The sequence below is a fragment of the Narcine bancroftii genome, chromosome 2 (assembly GCF_036971445.1).
Source record: "Narcine bancroftii isolate sNarBan1 chromosome 2, sNarBan1.hap1, whole genome shotgun sequence".
Taxonomy (NCBI): Eukaryota; Metazoa; Chordata; class Chondrichthyes; order Torpediniformes; family Narcinidae; genus Narcine; species Narcine bancroftii.
The window spans coordinates 242,691,066-242,705,221 of NC_091470.1; the positions used below are offsets into that span (position 1 = coordinate 242,691,066).

General features: G+C 40.4%; 1 long non-coding RNA gene across 3 annotated transcripts; it reads right to left on the reverse strand.

Moving 5' to 3' along the window:
- Window positions 1–3,864: 3,864 nt before the first annotated feature.
- Window positions 3,865–11,784, reverse strand: LOC138755176 (uncharacterized). 3 transcript variants are annotated; one of them, XR_011352086.1, is made up of 3 exons: window positions 10,525–11,784; window positions 8,787–8,895; window positions 3,865–4,282 (listed from the first exon to the last, which is right to left on the reverse strand). It is a non-coding gene; the product is annotated as an uncharacterized lncRNA (long non-coding RNA). The 3 variants fall into 3 exon arrangements; XR_011352085.1 differs by lacking the exon at window positions 8,787–8,895 and having other exon boundaries at window positions 3,865–4,107; XR_011352087.1 differs by lacking the exon at window positions 8,787–8,895.
- Between the last annotated feature and the right edge of the window lie 2,372 nt (window positions 11,785–14,156).

Here is a 14,156-nt window from a genome sequence, read left to right on the forward strand (position 1 = left end):
ATGCTTTCTCGACTGCAAGATGCATGAGATTTTTTGTGTAACCCAGGTCACAGGCATGGGTGCAACAAGAAAGAGGCTCTTTAGAGGCAAACTATGAACCTGCAGATAAAAAAATATATAAATAGAAGGACAGACAAAATGCAACCCTGTTTAAAAACTTGTGCCTGAAGTATTTGACTGAAATAACATCAATTAAGTTACATTAAAATTACATACGTCATTCCCTTTGAGGGCTTTAACACTCTCTCCGACTGTTCCCCGTTCGTTAATTTGGTCTAATATCTTTCATATCCCATCTGTAAAAGTCTCACTGTTGTTCTTCTCTGATGCATCAAATTTGTGACTCGGAATGCCACAGACAAACTTTTCCAAATAAAGCTCCTTCAGTAACTTTTCTTTTCTGCAAAACTCATGGAATAGCTCACAAGTAATGCACACACATAGAACTTGCAGTCAGATCCTACAACGTACAATTTTTGCCTTGACTGACATGAATATAATTCATCCCTCAGAGATAACAAACTAATTGATGAAAAAAATTAATGTGGATAAGATTGCTCCTGCTCCATTCTTTCTCCTTTGTGTGAACAAGTCTTTGGTAGTGGAAAGGAAAACTTTCACTTATTAGTTCAAATTGTTTCTAAAATGCAGGCTTTCACAGGCACCGATGCTGGAATTTACTTTTCAGCACTTGAATATACAGTTTATTATAGATTTATCTTGTCGCAAAACTGGCCAGCTACCAGTGCTGGCTGGATGTGGCAACACACCAATCTGCATCTCTTAATTTCCCTTAACATATTAAAACCATCCAAGAGATTTCTCAGAAACGTAATCAGTCGAAACAAATTAATAAGTTGAAGAAATTAGGAGGACTAAACAAATAGGGAGCAGTTTTGGAGAGAGATGAGCAGGATTAACACATCAGGAAATAGTTTCAGGAGTCATCTTTTTTTTTAAAATTTTTTATTTTTCACACCATAAATCACATTAGCCATGATATACACTATTTCTTTTTCACACATATACAGTGACTTTTTCTCCCCCCCCCCCTTCCTCCCAAGCCACACCCCCACCCCCCCCCTCTCATCCATTTTAGGTATACAATCTAGGTTGCATTAAGCCAGTCAGACAATGTTGTCATTCAACAAAAATACACCAGAAATTCTACTGAGTCCATTCTTTTCTTTCCTTCTCCTTCCATCAACTTAGGTAATGTTTGTCCCCGGTAGGTTTTCGCTGTTGTATTTAATGTAAGGCTCCCATACTTGTTCGAATATTTCAATATTATTTCTTAACCTATATGTTATTTTTTCTAATGGAATACATTTATTCATTTAAATTTAGTAGTTTCTTCCTTTTAATTTGGTTATGTATTCCATTAATATTTAAAGTCATATAGTTCAGCGTAGCCCTTTTATATTTTGTTTATCTTCTCTTTCCGTTTTTCCATCATTACCTTTCCTCCTTTTCCATTTCTGTTTTCTTATTTTCAACTCTTTATAAGACAACATTCCTACAACATCCAACATTTTCCTTATTCTCCTATTTCTATCTTATTTATCCCCAATCTCCCCTTCCCCTTTTCAAGAGTCATCTTAAAGAGGGAAAGATGTTAGAAAGGCAGATATATTTGCAAAGGAAATTCCGCAGATCAGATCTTTGGTGAGGGTGAAGTAGAGTCTCAAAGACCTTGACAGAGTAGCATGGAGTTCTCGGACGTTTGTTAAGTTGAAAGAGGCTGAAGGAAAAGATGAGTTCAGCAGGAAAAAGAGTGATAGTTGAATGGAATTTGGTGAGTCAGAAATCCAAGGTGACACTACATAAATAATTTGTGGTCTTTGACACCAAAGACTTATAAGACTGTTCGAAGTGAAACGTGATAAGCTGCAGATGCTTTGTTTGTAGTAAACAGACCAAAATGCTGGTCTTTTCAGTATCTAAAGGAGAAGAAGGTATATTGCCAAAGGTTCGTGTCTGAGCACTTCTTCAAGGTAAAAAAACAGAAAAGACGGAAGCAGGATATATCAGAAAGTCTCAGAATTCAAACAATGGGGGAGGAATCCAGACCAACAAAAGGTGCTAATTGGAAATGATAAGGGACTAGGTCATGTCTGTGTGAAAGGAGACAAGAAAAGGAGAGATGACTTGGGGAGGGGGGTGGGGTGGGATTTCAATAAAAGCCAGAGAGTTTGATATTAATGCCATCCAGTTGGAGGGTGACCAATCGGAAGATGAGGCGTTGGTCCTCCAAATTACGGGTGATCTCAGCCTGGCAGTGCATGAGACCATGGACAGATATGTCGGCAAAGGAATGGGATGGAGAATTGAAATGTATGGCCACTGGGAGATCCATGCTATTGCAACGGACAGAGCTGAAGTGGTCAACGAAGGGATCTCCCAGTCTGCACCCAGTCTCTCCGACGTAGAGGAGCATCTGTTGCAGTTGATGACCCCTGCAGATTCACAAGTGAAATGTTGCTTCACTTGGAAGGACTGTTCGGGGCCCTGAATGGTGCTGAGGGAGGAGGTGTGGGTGCCAGTGAATCATCTCCTACGGTCACAGGGTAGGTCCCAAGGGATGATTGGTGGGAAGGTAGGAGTGGACAAGGGAGTCACAGAGGGAGCGGTCCCTGCAGAAGGTGGAGAGGGGAATATGTGTCTAATGATGGGATCACATAGTAGGTAGCAGAAATGGCGGAGGAGGATGTGTTGGATGTGGAGGCTGGTGGGGTGTGTAAGGTAAAACATCATGAGATGGGAATGTGTAGGGAGTTACCCTGTACAAGGCTGTAACAAGAAGGGGAGGTGTCCTTGTACTCCTGTTAGGTAAAACATCATGAGATGGGAATGTACGGGGCAGTAACAAGATGTGAATGCATCCTTGTACTTACAAGATAAGAGAGACATTGATGGATTGAGAGGCAGGAAGCTAGCAGGGAAAGGATAGCAACAGTTTTAGTCATTGGACAAGTAATGATATGATGATGTTCTAAGCACATATCCAAGGGTATAAAAAATCACCATTTTGCTGATAACGGCAGAATGCATTCTCCGACTAACATGGTTGGTCGCAAGTGTTACAATCCGGTAATAAAGAACAAAGAACCCTGATTTCGAGTCAGCCTGGTGTTTGTCTCACTCATTCATGAACAAAGCAGACCTAACAGGTGCTATGTGAGGACAAGAGGAATCCTGTCCTTTTTGCGCTTAGGGGCATTGGGAGCAGGGAAGATGTGCGGGTAATGGAGGATATGCGAGCGAGTGCCGAGTTGATGGTGGTAAAGGTAAAGCCACGTTGTCTGTCCATGGTTACATGCACTGCCAGACTGAGATCACCCATAAACTGGAGGAACAACAGCTCATCTTCCGACTGGTCACCCTCCAACCGCATGGCATTAATATCGACTTCTCTGGGTTTCGTCTCTCTCCCCTCCCTGTCTCCTTTCACACAGACATGATAAATTCTCACCTAGTCCTTTATCACATCCAATTAACACCTCCTGTTGGTCTGGATTCCTCCCCCATTGTTTGGATTCTGAGACTTTCTGATATATCCTGCTTCTACCTTTTCTGAATTTTTCTTTGAAGAAGGGCTCAGGCCCAAAATGTCGACAATATATCTTCTCCTCTAGATACTGAAAAGACCAGCTGAGTTTCTCCAGCATTTCGGTGTGTTTATTATAAGACTGCTCATTGTACCCACTTCTTCATATTCTCCAGTGCACACTGAAAAGTATGAAAGGAGCCATGCATTCCATTCATGATGGAACTCTTAAGTCAGCAAGTTTATTAGAACCAACAGCTGATATTTTCACAGCTATTTAGCACTATGAATAATAGGTGAATTTCATCCGCAAATAATTATGCCTAAGTACTCATCAATTTATTGGGTGGGCTTCATATATAAAATCCTTTGGATTGATTCAAGTTCAAGTTTAAAACTGTTCATCAGGACGGTTGAAGCAGATGTGCAGAGCTATCTGAGATCTGGACTCAATGATGAATGAACAATTTTTGAAGTCCAGGCTGTTAGGTGTGTGACATGTTCCCATCCAGATGGTATGGCTCATGACTTGCTCCAATGTGCCTTTTTGATAGAGGACACTGGAACATAAAGATGATGGTGGTAGAGTTGGGCATATTTAGGTTAGTTATTGAGATATAGACTGCTTGTCCTGAATATCAGTGAGCTTCTTGAATATCTATCATTTAGTTATTGTTGCTGGAATTAGATTGTACTCCTTCCAAACAGCACACTGGAGGAAGGACCTCACAACTCCTTTGAAAAAGAAAGAGAAATGTTAATCTGCATTGGAGTCCTTTGAGCTGAATTGGCAGATTCTGTTACATCATTAGACAAGAGTGGTGATTGCAAGGATTGATGATGGTAAATTATTTATTTATTTCATTCAAGTATTGGATTGGAATCTGACTTTTTTTTACCTTCAATAAATTGGATATGGAATATAAATGTGCAGATTTGGTCACAAGAGCTCTAGAAGGATGTAATAGCCCCAGAGAGGCTAGAGAGGAGATTCACCAGGAATCTGCATGGGATGAAGCATTTCAATTATAAGGAAAGATTGTTTCAGTTGGTTTTGTTTTCCTTGGAGTGGAGGAGACCAAAGTGGCAATTGATAATGTATACACAATTATGAGAAACATAGATTGTGAAAAACTTTTCATCGTGAAAATAGGTTTAAGGTAACTGGGTAGAAGGGTAATAAGGAATTTGCGAAAGAATACATTCACCCAGAGACCGATTGAAAATTGGAATGCACTGTCTGAATTACTGATGGAGGCAGATATTCTCCAGGAAGACTACACGCCAAGAGTTGAAAGTGGGATTAGTATAGATCAGTGGTTTTCAAACATTTTTTTTCCACTTATATACCACTTTAAGTATTCCCTATGCCATAGGTGCCCTGTGATTAGTAAGGGATTGCTTAAGATGGTATGTGGGTGAGAAAAAAGGTTGAGAATCACTGCCCTAGACCCAATTGTTACTGAAATATTTTGCTTGAGAAAAATTGTCACTGGCCCATTTCCTTTGGAGTTATGAAACCGGGCACATAATGAGTCAATTAGGTACGATTAAAACAGTGGCTTTCAAACTTTTTCTTTCCACTCACACACCACCTTAAGCAATCCCTTACTAATCACAGGGCACCTATATGGCATAGGGATTACTTAAGGTGGTATGTGAGTGGAAAGAAAAAGTTTGAAAACCACTGGTATAGATGAATACTTGAAGGCCAGGATGGGTGCAGTGGGTCAAAGGACCTACTCCTTGCTCTATGACTCTGTGATATTATGACTGTACTTGTATATGTGAACATGAAAAAAAAATGACTACAATCAATGTTTGATCTTTTAGGCAGAAATAGATACTATTGCCTGCACCTGTTCCAGCTCTGAGAACAGGATGTACATTCTAAAGGTAATTACATATTAGGAGTTAAACAGATTAGATGACAGGTTACACTGGTAAATCGGCAGGCATCTGTACAGGGACAAGCAATTAATGTGGGATGCATTAACAAAGTGAAAAACCCAAGTAAGAAAGGATATTACAAGTCCACGTGACCTCAAAAGATTGTCTACAGGTTTTTACAAACACAATTTTCTTCAACTACCTTCATGCTCCTCATTATTCTTCAACACCTCTGAACCTCAGATAAATATTAATGACTTAAACGAGCCCTGATGCTAAATGGACCAAATGTAAAATTTGAGCTGGGGAGTGTGAGGTGGGGATAGAAATAATTACATACCCAAGACTCATCTTGAGTGACGGATGAGGAAGAGACCAATGGGAAGGACAGATTGTGGGGACAGCAGTTTGAGCCATAGTTGTATTTCCTGACAGGCCCTCTCCCCACAGAGCAGAAACTGTCAGACCTGGTGGTAAAAACAGAACAGAGATTTCCTATTCCAAAACAAGGGAGAAGTCACAGAGGGGAACTGAAATCTCATTCCTATATAAAATAAATACAAAGTTTTAGAGCAGGAGAAACATATTATGAAGAACCGAGGATGAGTCAGATAGTAAACCAACGTGGCCCAAAAGGTTAACCTCTTTCGTGACGCAAAGTCCCAGATTGTTCTGGGAAGCTAGTAGAAAGCTTGTCTGTGGGTCAAATGACTTACTTTGAACTAATGGTTTCATTTATCATGTGTCTGGAAAAGGGGATAAAAACAAAGGGCAAGGAAGCTTTCTTCTGCAAATAAATGTGAGCAGCAGATTATGTCTGATTATACTTTGTATGAGTGAAGGAATCTGCTGAGGTCAGTGTGGGGGCAGTGATGACTCATGGGAAATGGGAGGATAATGAGAGGCCCCTTGGAGTGGACAAATGAAGGATTATATTCATTTAAAGCAGTCGCAGGGACCTGTTATACACTAATTCAGACAAGATACGAAACCAAGGTCCTGTCTGTTCCTTTGGACTGGTAAGACTCTGAGTCATAGTTCCCAATGGACAAGGCCCTGGTTTCCTGATAAATATTGATCCTTCACTGTTTGAATGATGAAAAGGCAGTAAGACAAAACTTTAAATCTGTTTCTCTCTCTCCTCGAAGCTGCCTTATCCCTGACCACTCTGGAATCATGTAATTTGTTTTCATTTCAGAGTTCTGCAGTGCTTTGCTTTTAAGAAATAAATCATCTGTTCATTTCTCACATTGATGTTTGTGATATCTTACCTGTGGCTAAATAGCTATTGTGTTTCCTGGGGTTGCAACAGCACCAGGTTGCCTGCGGAGTGCCTTCAGGGCCTGAAGGTTATGCATGCCATGATAGAGAAGCTAACCCTTTCTTCAACCTCATTAGGTCAGAAGAGGGCTTGCTGCATCTGTGACAGTGGCTCATTTTGGCTGACAGCTGCTTCAACCAATTAACTTCATACCAAGGCTGCAATCAAAGAGCTTTCAACTTTCACTCAAAGATGTCAATGGTGCAGAAAATATTAGGACTGAGCTATTGACTCTGTTACCCTTTGAGGGCTATGTGTTAATAGAATTTCTGTCAGAGGTACCTCAGTGGAGTGGGAATTGCTGCCAAAGAGTGCACTGGAACTGGCATTTGCTGCTTCTCAGTTCTCATAGCAGGGACTGGCTTTGGTGTTTTATTCAATGTTCCTTTTATTGCTCAAATTTTATCAGCCCTGCCTTCAACTTGCCCAGCCTTCATTGGTGCAAGTAGTGGTCAGATAAATAAAAGGAGTGACTTGACCTCAACATTCCCAATGCTTTCTCACCAGCCTGAGGTAAAACTGCTCTTTTGAAGTTGCAAGTGGTGCATCAGAAGGAAAGTTGGGGTGAGGTGGGGGGGAGGTGGGTTGCATGGTGAGGAGCTCCATGACTATGGACAGCACCTTCAGGACTCATGATTAGCTGGAACCCTACCCAGTGATGGCTTCTCCATCTTACCCTTACTCCAAGGGCACAAGAAGCCTAGAGGAGGAAGCTTTAACAAACTGTTGCGAGTTTCCTCTAGGACAGAAGGAGCTTGCAATGAAATTGTGTTTGAACATGTCCATTGATTGAAATCAATATTACCAAATGAAAAAAACAAACAAGGATTTATACAGTGACTTTATAGTGAATGAAGCTCCCTAGAATCATTGTTACTCCTGGAATATAGACGACAGCAGGTAATTTGTGCACTTCAAGATTCACAAACAGCTACAATAATAACTAGACATTCTCCTTCTCCTTGGCAGTGTGTTGGGATCAAGGATGACTTTCACTGTGGCTTTGTAGGTTTTGAGGCACACCTGATGTTGGAACTTGAAATTCTTCCACAGGAGAGGCAGGGGATGGTTGATGGAGCAGTTGGCGATGAGTGGGTGGAGTGGGGGGAGGGGTTGCAGATTGTGAAGAGGTTCACTTCTTTCACCATTTACGCAAAGGCTCCATGTGCTTCCATGGAGCATGGATTAGAAGCTTCCAATAGCACCCTGAATGTTTCTTCCCCACTTAAGTGGAAAGGACCAGTGATGACGAGGAGTTAGTGGAAATGTTGGACATTAAAGTGAAACTTTGGGTATTTCAGCTTTAAGTTTATGTACTGGGAAGGCATCGCCCGCTTTTCTTCAAGATAGTCTTCCAGAATCCTTTATGTTCATCTACAGCAGTGGTTCCCAACCTTTTTCTTCCCACTCACATACCACTTTAAGTATTCCCTATGCCATCAGTGTTCTGTGATTAGTAAGGGATTGCTCAAGGTGGTATGTGGGTGGAAAGAAAAAGTTTGAAAACCACTGTTTTAATCATTCCATATTGACTCGTGATGTGCACCGTTTCATAACTCCAAAGGAAATGGGCCACTGACAATTTTTTCTCAAGCAGTAATAATTGGGTCTAGAGCAGTGATTCTCAACCTTCCCTTCCTACTCACATCCCACCTGAAGCAATCACTTACTAATTAATCACACAGCACTTATGGCATAGGGAATACTTAAAGTGGGATGTGAGTGGAAAGTAAAAGGTTGGGGACCACTGATCAAAAGGGTAAAAGGAACTTTCGTTTATATCACACCCAAAAATGGTTCTCTCTAACAGTGCAGCAGAGCTTCATTATTAATCTTCTGCTAAACTTTCTGGAAACAAAGCCACAACCTTTGGACAGAAGTGCAACCATTAAGCTATGACTCACAATCAAGCTGTTGCTCTGTAATCCCAAGAAAAACATTAACAGCGGTGACTTTTATGCAAGGGGGAGAGTTGCATTGTTAGAAACCACACAATTTCTTGTGAAACCAAACTTTAATCAGACTCACCTGCCACATAGCATATTCTATTTTCTGGCTTTCCATATTTCTTTTGCTTGTGGAAAACCACTCTAGAATTCATAGCCCCACCACTATACATTTTTGGGCTCGCACACAACTTGGAAGAAAGATACAGTAACGTAACTGAATATTATTGCATTATCAGTTGTAGCTTCCGCCAAGGAAGCTTTCAGTCTTGCAGGAAAAGAAAATAACTAATATCTTATTAAATGCAGATGGCTGCCCCTGATTATGCAAAAGTCAGATTCCCAGACATTCTAATCTACATAGATGATCATCAAGCTCCCAGATGCATAGACTATGAACATAAAATTGTCCAATGAACTAAAGACATTTTGCTACCTTACCACAATTGGATTTCCTTGTACATAAGGACACAATCAAGTACACAATCTAATATTTGCTTGTTACTAGGCAGATTTGACATTACTATTCCTTCTTAGTTGCACTTCATATCCCTCCCTGAATTATAATTTTATTTACAATAAACGACGGCCTTCTATAGATATATGATCTCTGTGGTAATATTAGATCTTTTGCCTCTGCTCATTTGCTTTTCTTGGATTCACAGTGTGTGTGGTTAGTTATTCGGATTCAGAGGATAATATTTAATATTTCCTCCCTATCTCTTTATAAGCACAGGATAGGGAAATTAAATTAGGGAAGCCTGAAAAGTATGCATTAATTTCCCAGCTCTCAGAAGGATAAGTTGTTTCATTAGTGTACAGAGAAGGATCTGGGTGCTCTTCAGTTCATTTCAAAGCATGCAGTGGAACATGATGTTTTATATTTACTTCCTATGGATGTTGCATGACCTGCTGAGTTTAATACTTTTGTAAACCTAAACATCTGTAGATTTTCTTGTTTATATCCAGATTAGCAGCATTCTGACCCAAAGCCTCTAACTTTGGAACATTCAGATCCCAGATAGAAATCTATCTCAACGGTTCACTGAGGTCAGCGGGTGGTTTCTGTGCTTTCCCTCCTCAACATGTGGATTCTGCCTTTGTACTTCTGATATGTAACTCAGGCAAATCAATGCACATTTCTCAACTTGGACTGGTTCACTGCAGGGTGTTCCAGAAATTTGCTGCAGCATCATGAAACAGCTGGCAAAGGAGATTAGAATTTTCAATTGAAATCATGTGTACAAAAATAAGTGGATTGCTTTGACCTATAATGAAACCACCCATTTGTGTATTGGAGGGGTCCCAGTTGACATGGTGGGAAATTTGTTTCAAAAGTTTTTTTTTTGTGCAACAGATGGACATTAAAATTAAAAATTCTTATTGTCAACCGTAAAAGGAAACATGAAAATTATTTCAGAGGTTATTGGATCCTCAAGGGATGTCACTCCCAATGAATAGTTTTCATTTAAAATCCTGTCACTGTTGTATGTAAGAACAGCTTGCTGGCTATACCACACAAGAAGATTCCACAAACAACAAATTAGACTATTGACTGGCCAGTCTTATTTTGCTGATCTTAGCTGATGCATTAGTATTAGCCAGAACATTGTGAGAGCAGCATTGGTCTTCTTCCAAACATGTTGTAGGACACCTTACAAGCAAAGAGGAACTTGAATTGCACCTTATCAAAAACAAGTACACCTACAATATCAGTTCAAACATTCGAACATTTCTCCTGTATAGCATCTGGCTGTTTCTTAATCCATTTCAATATTCTGGCCTTCTTGGGGTAGAAATCCACTAAGTATTGCACTTACTTCCATCCAGTAAATCCATACACCCCTGGGCACCTCTGCTAACCAAGAGACCTTTCTGTGCTGCCAACATCCTGAGTGGTGCCCTTTCCTTGATTTTGAGCTGATTGCTTTGCTCTTAGTGAAGATGCAGCAGATTTGGCCACATTTTGTAGTCCCTCCAAAGGGAGTCTCTAGTCAGAAGATTGGGATGGAAGCTGCTGCTCCCTTCACACAGCTGCAGCTCTTGATCTAGCTCTTTCGGAAGTCTGGCAGGCAGCATCTCATCTATTCATTTGCAAAGCTGCGGGGAATCTTTGTCTGAATTCCTGATGTGGCCTTCCTCCCAGTTGCCAATGTGGTGGGTGTGAAAACTGAAAAAAAGACTTTGGCTGCTGATTGTGACATCATAAAATGGTCACATTAAACTTAGGTTTACACAATCTGATGCTGATCACTTACTGGGTTTTCAAGGCAATGAATATCCCTGGGCTTCATGCTAGTCCCAGTGTTACTCCGTTAGGTATGCAGAAGGAATCCCACTCCCAGGCACAGACCATATTTTCATCATGCTCCCAACCACATCACGTCAGCGTGGCACAGAAATTCTGAGGAAACGTCTGGCTGATAGATCTGATTTTAACTTGTATTGTAATTGATGGCCACAGATATGGGAAAGAACAGCGACCTAGGGTGGGAGGTGCCCTGGTTGAAGAGATTTTAACAGCAGCCCCATATGAAACTGAACAGAATTCACACCTTCAATATTAGATACTGCCTGACAATATATTTCAAATTTTGACCTATTTGTTGAATGTTCAACTCATGACCCAGGAATGGCAGCCCAATATAAAGATAAGTGCTTTATGGGATTTCTGTGGAGGAGAGAGCAGAACACTGGGGCTAGGAAGCTTCAACGATTATTAATGGAAGCTGAGAAATTGTCAAAAAGCCACAAAAAGAATTAAAATAATCTCATCCCAAGAACCAATTCTGTTTGTAACCTGGCTTGGGTAATGTTCTGTGCTTTGGAGTCCTATCTGTGCCAGAGGGATGGGCTTCCTGGTCCTCATTCTAAGACTTGCATGGTTAAAATCACAACAGGGCAGGATAAAACTGAAAATAAAGTGGGAAATAACTCTTTTAACCACCCATCTGGTCTCTATCCACGGACTGGCAGATTTAAAAATAGGCCACATCTCTGTTCATGACACACGCAGGCTGGTCACACAATAAGAAATGGTTGGAAGACTTACACCTATCATTCATGTGGTATAGTGGTTTCATTTGATCTAAGCAGCCAGGCAGAGCCGCTATTTAACATTCTAATTGACAGCCAGCATCACCATCAGCAAATGATCCTCCATGGAACTTGTACCTGCTGACCCAGAGAAAATGCCACTGACAAGTTAGGGTTTAGGCACCGAATTATATTCTATCTACATTAAATGAAGAGGATTCGTAAGAGCACAAAGAACTCACTTAATCTTGTCGTAAAGATTGTTGCTAGATGTAAGGCGCTAATTTGTTTGAAGCTACTGAGTTTATACTTTGTAAATTGTCTCAGTACTTACATTTAGTTAAAATTGGATAATTGGTTTAATTGGATGTTGGGAAATTTTAACTTTTCAGGAAGAACCCAATTATTTTCTGCATGATTTCATTTTGATGATTGCATGAGTGTAATATTCATACTATTCAAAGCAGCTGATCAAATCTTGAATCATGAGTCTCTCCCCAGTTGCAATTAATGTCAGAACTCAAACGCTCAAAACTTGTCCTTTTGATAGATATTGTCCCATTGTGCAAACAGATAAAAGCCAAATCTGAACTCAAACTAAATGAAAGTTAAACAAAAATCTAGAAGTTGTGATCTATAAAACCACTCTCACCTTGAGGTACTCTGAAGATCAAGACTAGCCATTCGTCTCAATCCACAACAGAACAAACTGGGCCAGAATAGGTAGGATATTATTTACAAAGGACTTCTGGTTATTCTTCCTTCAGAAAGTCTGCCCATGTGGAACAAAAATTCCAAACTTTATTGTGATCTTTTGATCTTTATCAGGAGGGATTCACACGACCTGATCAAATCGAATTGAATTGTTTAATGTCACATTATGAACAGCTTTATTTTGTGTGCTAAAAATAAAAACACATTGAAATGCTGGAGGAACTCAGCAGCTGAATTCCTCCAGTATTTTGGTGTGTTTTTACTACAGTCATGACGTCTGCAGACTATTTTGTGTGCTATCCAGGCAAGTCAACTCATAATTAATACTCATACTCAGCAGGTAATGCAATAATAAAACAAATGTTTAGGATGTAGTATTATAGTAAGTCAAGATATAAGAGTGTTGAATGATCGTAATGCATGTAAGTGGAGGATCTTCCAGGGGCACCTTGTAAAATGTTGGCACATTCCAGGTCAGTCTGTTGTAACATGGTAAAACCTTACATGCCACCAAGGAAGGGGTATGAAGTGCTACTTTCCTGAAGATCTCGTGGCAGAAAAGTACCTTCCTACTGAATTCTTAAAAATAATAATTGCAGAATGATCTTCGATCCACATCATCGGTTAGGCCTTTTTCAATCTGACACTGGACTCTGGACACTTGGAACAAACAAGGATCCTTGGTTTTTGAAGATGCCTACTTTGTTAAAGGACTGGTGCCTGGCATGGAGTTAAGTGCATGCTCCTCTCTGAAGGGCTTTCTGATTTCAACATTAAGGTACAACTAACAGAGTAGAAGTTACTGTCTGATGAGGAAAAGGTTCCTTAATCCTCCTCCAGTGTTTCTACTCTTGTTAAGCTTGCAGGATCCAATGCCTGGTTACATCTTTATCTAACCAGACTGCAGCCAATCCTTATCCATCCTGATCTATCCCAGAGCTCTCCCTCCTACTTCTCATCTGCATTCTGCCCTCAGCAGCAGTCACATTACCAGAAAACATAGCAACAGTGTTCTACACTAATGCTGACAATCCTAGCCTCTCAAATGCTGTCCAAAGCCTTCCTCTTTTATCTTCTATCCACCTTCTCAAAACTAAGCTCCCTTGTTCAATTCCAACTTAGTCCAAGGTCAGAACTACTTCTTAGGGAATTGTTTGGAATAAAGGGTAAATTGCTTCCATTCTAGATCTGAGGGTTCAAAGGATGTGGATAAGGGAAATATGGTATGTGCAGACTCTCTCACAGATGGGCCAGGAGTTGCTGGATGGGACAGGCAGATGAATGACATTGGTAGTAGTGCCCTCCTTAGATGTAACAACACGGAAATGCTGGAGGAACTCAGCAGGTCTCAGTGTTCATAAGAAGTAAAGATATATAACTGATGTATTTAAACAAGGATATAATCACTATTGATTTTCTAACTCATTTTAATCACCTATACTATAAAGTACTGAGGGCAAAGAGATTGCATAGACCACTTCCATATCATATTCTGCTTCTCATTTGTTCCTCCCTCTGTTCACCCTCGCATCCTGGTCTCCTACTGCTTCATCTCTGTATATGATGTATTTCGCCTTGCTACAATCCTACATCTACATTGTTCTCACTGTTTATGCTGGGTACCTCTCAAATTGATAGGGAAATCTAAAACATTCTGGTGTACATTTAAGGTGAGAGAGGAAAGATTTAAAAGGGACTGGAG